Raw genomic sequence first — 8,682 nt, 5'->3', positions numbered from 1 at the left:
ACCATCCCAACCACCACAGCCCAACACCAACACCACCACAGCCCACCATCTCCACCACCACCACCACCGTCCCCACCACCACAGCCCACCACCAACACCACCAACACACCATTCCCACCACCACAGCCCATCATCAACATCACCGCAGCCTACCATCCCCACCACCACCACTACCACCAACAACAAGAGCAACACCAACCTCCCCAAAACCACCACCACCACCACCATCCCTACCACATCAGCCCACCACCAACACCACTTCCATCACAATCCCCACCACCACAGCCCACCACCACCACCACCACCATCCCCACCCCACAGCCCACCACCACCACCATCCCCACCTCCACAGCCCACCACCAACACCACCTCCATCACCCCCACTACCACAGCCCACCACCACCACCACCACCATCGCCACCTCCACAGCCCAAGACCAACACCACCACCATCACCATCCCCAACACCACAGCCCACCCCAACACCACCTTTATCACCATCCCCACCACCACAGCCCACCACCACCATCCCCACCACCATAGCCCGCCCCCAACACCACCACAGCCCACCAAACACCACCTCAGTCACCATCCCTACCATCACAGCTCACCACCACCACCACCATCATCCCCATCACCACAGCCCACCACCAACACCACCACCACCTCCATCGCCACCACCACAGCCCTCCACCAACTTCACCTTCATCATCTCCACCACCATCTTCACCACCACAGCCAACCACCAACACCACCACAGCCCACCATCGCCACCACCACCACCACCACCACCACCATCCCCACCACCACAACCCACCACCAACACCACCACCACCATCCCCACCACCACCACCTTCATCCCCACTAACAACACCCACCACCACCACTGCCCATTACCAACACCATCACCACCACCATCACCATCATCCACCATCACCACACCATCATCATCCCCACCAACACCCACTACCAACACCACCACCACCATCATCATCCCCACCACCACCATCCCCACCACTACAGCCGACCATCACCACCGCCACCACTACCAGTATCCCCACCACCACCACCATCCCCACCACCACCACAACCAACAACACCATCCCCACCTCCATCCCCACCACCATCATCCCCACCACCACAGCCTCCACTAGTACCACCACTACCACCATCCCCACCACCACAGTCCACCAATAACACCACCATAGCCCACCATTCCCATCACCATCACCACCATCCCCACCATCACAGCCCACCACCAACACCACCACCACAACTATCTCCACCATAGCCCACCACCAACACCACCACCACCACCACCACCATCCCCACCACCACAGCCCACCACCACCATTACCAACACCAACACCACCATCCCCACAACCACCATCCCCACCACCACAGCCCACCACCAACACCACCTCCACCACCATCCCCACCACTACAACCTAACACCAACACCACTTCCATCATCATCCCCACCACCACCGCCACCATCCCCACCACCACTGCCTACCACCAATACCACCTCCACCATCCCCACTACCACAGCCCAAGACCACCACCACCATCCCCACCACCATCTTCCCCACCTCAGCTCGCCACCAACACCAGCACCACCTCCATCCCCACCACTAACACCACCTCCATCACCATCCCCACCACAACAGCCCACCACCAACACCACCACTGCCCACCATCCCTATCACCTCCACCACCATCCTCACCACCACAGCCTACCACCAGCTCCACCACCATCCCCATCACCACCACCACCATCATCCCCACCACCATCATCCTCACCATCACAGCCCACCACCACAACCACCACAATCATCCCTACCACCACCGCCCACCACCACCTCTGCCACTATCACCATCATCCATCACTACCACCACACCATAATCATCCCCACCATCACCACCCACTACCAACACCACCACCATCACCCTCATCCCCACCACCACCACCCACGACCAACACCCACCACCACCACCATCATCCCCACCAACAACACTCACCACCAACACCACCCACCACCAACACCACCACCACCACCATCATCCACCACCACCACCATACCATCATCATACCCACCACCACCGCCTATTACCAACACCACCACCATCAACACCATCATCCCCACCACCACCACCCACAACCAACACTCACCACCACCACCATCATCCCCACCAACACCACCCACCACCAACACCACCCACCACCAACACCACCCACCACCAACACCACCACCACCAACACCACCACCACCATCACCATCATCCACCACCACTACCATACCATCATCATACCCACCACCACCGCCTATTACCAACACCACCACCATCAACACCATCATCCCCACCACCACCACCACCACCATCATCCCCACCAACACCATCCACCACCAACACCACCACCACCACCACCACCATCATCCACCACCATTACCACTCCATCATCATCCCTACCACCACAACCCACTTCCAACACCACCACCACCATCATCCTCACCACCAACACCATCACCACCACCATCCCCACCACCACAGCCCACCACCAACACAACTACCACCACCATTCCCACCACCACCACCACCACCACCATCATCACCACTACCACCACCACCACCACCACCACCATCCCCACCACTACAGCCCACCACCAACACCACCTCCATCACCATCCCCACCACCATCATCCCCACCACCACCACCCACTACCAACACTTACCACCACCACCATCATCCCCACCACCACCATCATCAACACCACCACCATCATCCCCACCAACACCATCATCCTCACCAACACCACCCACCACCAACACCACCACCACCACCACCACCACCAACACCCCCATCTTCCACCACCACCACCACACCATCATCATCCCCACCACCACCACCCACTACCAACATCACCACCATCATCATCCCCAACACCAACACCACCACCACCACCATCCCCACTATTACAGCCCACCACCACCATCCCCACCACCACCATCATCACCACCGCCATCCCTACCACCACAGCCCACCACCAACACCACCTCCATCACCACCCCTACCACCATCATCCCCACCACCACCACCCACTACCAACACTCACCACCACCATCATCATCCCCACCAACACCACTCACCACCAACACCACCACCACCATCATCTACCACCACCACCACACCATCATCATCCCCACCACCACCACCAACTACGAACATCACCACCACCATCATCCCCACCACCAACACCATCACCGTCACCATTCCCACTACCTCAGCCCACCACCAACACCACCGCCACCACCATCCCCATCACCACCATCCCCACCACCACCACCACCATCCCCACCACCACCACCATCCCCTCCACCACCATCCCCATCACCACCACCACCACCACCACCACCATCACCACCACCATCCCCACCACCACAGCCTACCACCAACACCACATCCATCACCATCACACCACTATAATCCCCACCACCACTATCCCCACCACCACCGCCCACCACCACCACCACCACCACCACCACCACCACCATCCCCACCGTCACCATCACCACTACCACCACCACCACCATCGCCATTATCCCCACAACCAACACCACCACCACCACCACCATCATCCCCACCACCATCACCCACTACTAACACCCACCACTACCATCATCATCCCCTCTACCACCACCCACTATCAACACCCACCACACCATCATCATCCCCACCACCACCACCCACTACCAAGACCACCACCACCGCCATCATCCCCACTATCAACTCCCACCGCCACCATCATCATCCCCACCACTACCACCCACTACCAAGACCACCACCACCACCATCATCTCCACCACCACCATCATCTCCACCACCATTATCCCCACCACCATCATCCCCACCACCACCGCCCACCACCAACACCACCATCATCCCCACTACCAACACTGTCACCACCACCATCATCCCCACCACCACCACCCACTACCAACACCCACCACCAGCACCATCATCCCCACCACCACCACCCACTACCAACAATCACTGCCACCACCATCATCCCCACCACCAGCACCACACCATCATCAACCCCACCACCATCAGCCACTACCAACACCCACCACCACCACCATCATCCACACCACCACCCACTACCAAGACCACCACAACCAACACCAACACCCTCATCCACCACGACTACCACACCTTCGTCATCTCCACCACCACCACCCACTACCAACACCCACCACCAGCACCATCATCCCCACCACCACCACCCACTACCAACAATCACTGCCACCACCATCATCCCCACCACCAGCACCACACCATCATCAACCCCACCACCATCAGCCACTACCAACACCCACCACCACCACCATCATCCACACCACCACCCACTACCAAGACCACCACAACCAACACCAACACCCTCATCCACCACGACTACCACACCTTCGTCATCTCCACCACCACCACCCACTACCAACACCCACCACCAGCACCATCATCCCCACCACCACCACCCACTACCAACAATCACTGCCACCACCATCATCCCCACCACCAGCACCACACCATCATCAACCCCACCACCATCAGCCACTACCAACACCCACCACCACCACCATCATCCACACCACCACCCACTACCAAGACCACCACAACCAACACCAACACCCTCATCCACCACGACTACCACACCTTCGTCATCTCCACCACCACCACCCACTACCAACACCCACCACCAGCACCATCATCCCCACCACCACCACCCACTACCAACAATCACTGCCACCACCATCATCCCCACCACCAGCACCACACCATCATCAACCCCACCACCATCAGCCACTACCAACACCCACCACCACCACCATCATCCACACCACCACCCACTACCAAGACCACCACAACCAACACCAACACCCTCATCCACCACGACTACCACACCTTCGTCATCTCCACCACCACCACCCACTACCAACACCCACCACCAGCACCATCATCCCCACCACCACCACCCACTACCAACAATCACTGCCACCACCATCATCCCCACCACCAGCACCACACCATCATCAACCCCACCACCATCAGCCACTACCAACACCCACCACCACCACCATCATCCACACCACCACCCACTACCAAGACCACCACAACCAACACCAACACCCTCATCCACCACGACTACCATACCTTCGTCATCTCCACCACCACCACCCACTACCAACACCCAGCACCACCACCCACTACCAACACCCAGCACCACCACCCACTACCAACACCCACCACCACCACCCACTACCAACACCCACCACCACCACCATCACCCCCACCACCTCCATCATCTCCACCACCACCACCCACTACCAACACCACCACCACCATCATCCCCACCACCAACACCACCACCAGCAACACCCACCACCACCACCATCATCCTCACCACCACCACCATCACCACCATCAACACCCGCCACCACCTCCACCACCACCACGACCACCATCATCCCCAACACCAACACTCACCGTCACCACCACCATCACCACTTTCCACCACATCACCATCACCACCAATACCAGTACCATCCATCATCACCACCACCATCACAATCCACCACCAACACCACCACCACCACCAATACCAACACCAACACCGCCACCACCACCACCAACACCAACACCACCCACCGGCACCACCACCACCACAACCACCACCACCACCACCACCACCACCACCACCACCACCAACACCACCACCACCATCAGCACCACAATCCACCACCACCACTAACACCAACACCACCCACCAACCACCGGCACCACCACCTCCACCACAACCACCACCACAACCACCATCACCACCACAAGCAACACATCCACCACCACCACCAATCACCACCACCACCACCATCACCACCATACACCATCACCATAATCTCCATCACCACCACCACCATCCACCATCCACCATCTACCATCAACACTACTACCACCACCACTCCCATCAGTCACCACCACCACCATCACCACCATCTTCACCAACTCCACCAACACCACCACCACCACCACTACATCCTCCTCCTCCACCATCACCACCATACACCATCACCATCATCACCATGACCACCATCACCATGCACTATCTACCACCACCACTATCACCACCACCACCACCATTAATGATCCACCATCACTACCTCCACCACCACGACCATCACCATCATTGATGATCCACCATCACTACCACCACCAACCACCATCTTCACCAACATCCATCATCACCACCAAAACCATCACCATCTACCATCCACCATCACCACAGCACCATCCACTTCCACCACCAGCACCACCACCATCACCATCCACATCACCATCCACCACCACCATAACCAACCACCACCATCATCGACCATCCATTACCCACCACCACAATAACCAACCACCACCATCATCGACCATCCATTACCCACCACCACACACCACCATCCAACACCCCCCCCCCCACCCCCCGCCACGCAAGAGGACATATTAGCAATGCAAATTTAAAGATATAAATGTCAGCAACCCCATCCCCACCCCAGCCATCTCCTCCCCTACCACGCCCAGCCAACCACTTCCCCCCTTACCAGCCCCAGCCAACCCACTCCTCCCTTACCACCCCCACCCAACCACTTCTCCCCCCACCACACCCACCAAATCACTTCTCCCCTGCCACCCCGACCCAACCAGTTCATCCTTACCACCCCCATAAAACCACTTATCCCCTACTACACCCACCAAACCATTTCTCCCCTGCCACCCCCACACAACCAGTTCACCCCTACTATCCCATCCAATCACTTTTACCCCTGCCACCAGCACCCATCCATTTCTCAACTACCACCCACACCCAACCACCTATCCCACACCACACCCACCCAACCTCTTCTCCTTTACCAACCACACCAAACCACTTTTCCCCTACCACCCCCACCCAACCACTTCTCCCGGAGCCCCCCCCCCCACACAACCACTTTTCCCCTACCACCCCCACCCAACCACATCTCCCTTAAAACCCCACCCATTCCAATTCTAACTCACCACACCCACCCAACCACATCTTCCCCAACACCGCCACCCAACCACTCTCCCCACCTCCCCACCCAACCACTTCTTCCCCACCACCCCCATTCAACCACTTCTCCCCTACCAACCCCAACGAACCAGATGTCCTCTATCACCTCCACTCAACCACTTATTTCCCTACCACACCTAGTCTGGATGCCACATGGTGTAGATAGACACAGTCAACCATGACACTGCCCCTAGTCTGGCTCCCACATGTTGTGGGTGGGTACAGTCAACCATAACACTGTCCTCAGTCTGGCTGCCACATGTTGTGGGAGGTTACAGTCAACCATGACACTGTCCTTAGTCTGGCTGCCACATGCTGTACATAGGTACAGTCAACCATGACACTGTCCCTAGTCTGGCTGCCACATGTTGTGGGTGGGTACAGTCAACCATGACACTGTCCCCAGTCTGGCTGCCACATGCTGTGCATAGGTACAGTCAACCGTGACACTGTCCCCAGTCTGGCTGCCACATGCTGTGCATAGGTACAGTCAACCATGACACTGCCCCTAGTCTGGCTGCCACATGTTGTGGGTGGGTACAGTCAACCATGACACTGTCCCCAGTCTGGCTGCCACATGCTGTACATAGGTACAGTCAACCATGACACTGTCCCTAGTCTGGCTGCCACATGTTGTGGGTGGGTACAGTCAACCATGACACTGTCCCCAGTCTGGCTGCCACATGCTGTACATAGGTACAGTCAACCATGACACTGTCCCTAGTCTGGCTGCCACATGTTGTGGGTAGGTACAGTCAACCATGACACTGTCCCCAGTCTGGCTGCCAAATGCTGTGCATAGGTACAGTCAACCATGAAACTGTCCCCAGTCTGGCTGCCACATGCTGTGCATAGGTACAGTCAACCATGACACTGTCCCTAGTCTGGCTGCCACATGTTGTGGGTGGGTACAGTCAACCATGACACTGTCCCTAGCCTGGCTCCCACATGCTGTGGGTGGGTACAGTCAGCCATGACACTGTCCCCAGTCTGGCTACCACATGCTGTGCATAGGTACAGTCAACCATGACACTGTCCCCAGTCTGGCTGCCACATGCTGTGCATGAGTAGTCAACCATGACACTGTCCCCAGTCTGGCTGCCACATGCTGTGCATGGGTACAGTCAACCATGACACTGTCTTTAGTGTGGCTGCCACATGTTGTGGGTGGGTACAGTCAACCATGACACTGTCCCCAGTCTGGCTGCCACATGCTGTGCATGGGTACAGTCAACCATGACACTGTCTTTAGTCTGGCTGCCACATGTTGTGGGTGGGTACAGTCAACCATGACACTGTCCCCAGTCTGGCTGCCACATGTTGTTCGTGGGCACAGTCAACTATGGCATTGTACCCAGTCTCGATGCAACATGTGGGTGGGTAGAGTCAACTATGACAGTACCCAGTCATCATCCATTGTGACCTGACCTACTACTGGATGTCATCATCCATTGTGACCTTACCTACAGCTGGGTGTCATCATCCATTGTGACCTTACCTACTGCTGGATGCCATCATCCAATATGACCTGCTATACTGCTGAGTGTCAT

Source organism: Panulirus ornatus, chromosome 29 (assembly GCF_036320965.1).
Source record: "Panulirus ornatus isolate Po-2019 chromosome 29, ASM3632096v1, whole genome shotgun sequence".
NCBI lineage: Eukaryota > Metazoa > Arthropoda > Malacostraca > Decapoda > Palinuridae > Panulirus > Panulirus ornatus.
This window is presented reverse-complemented; position numbering follows the sequence as displayed.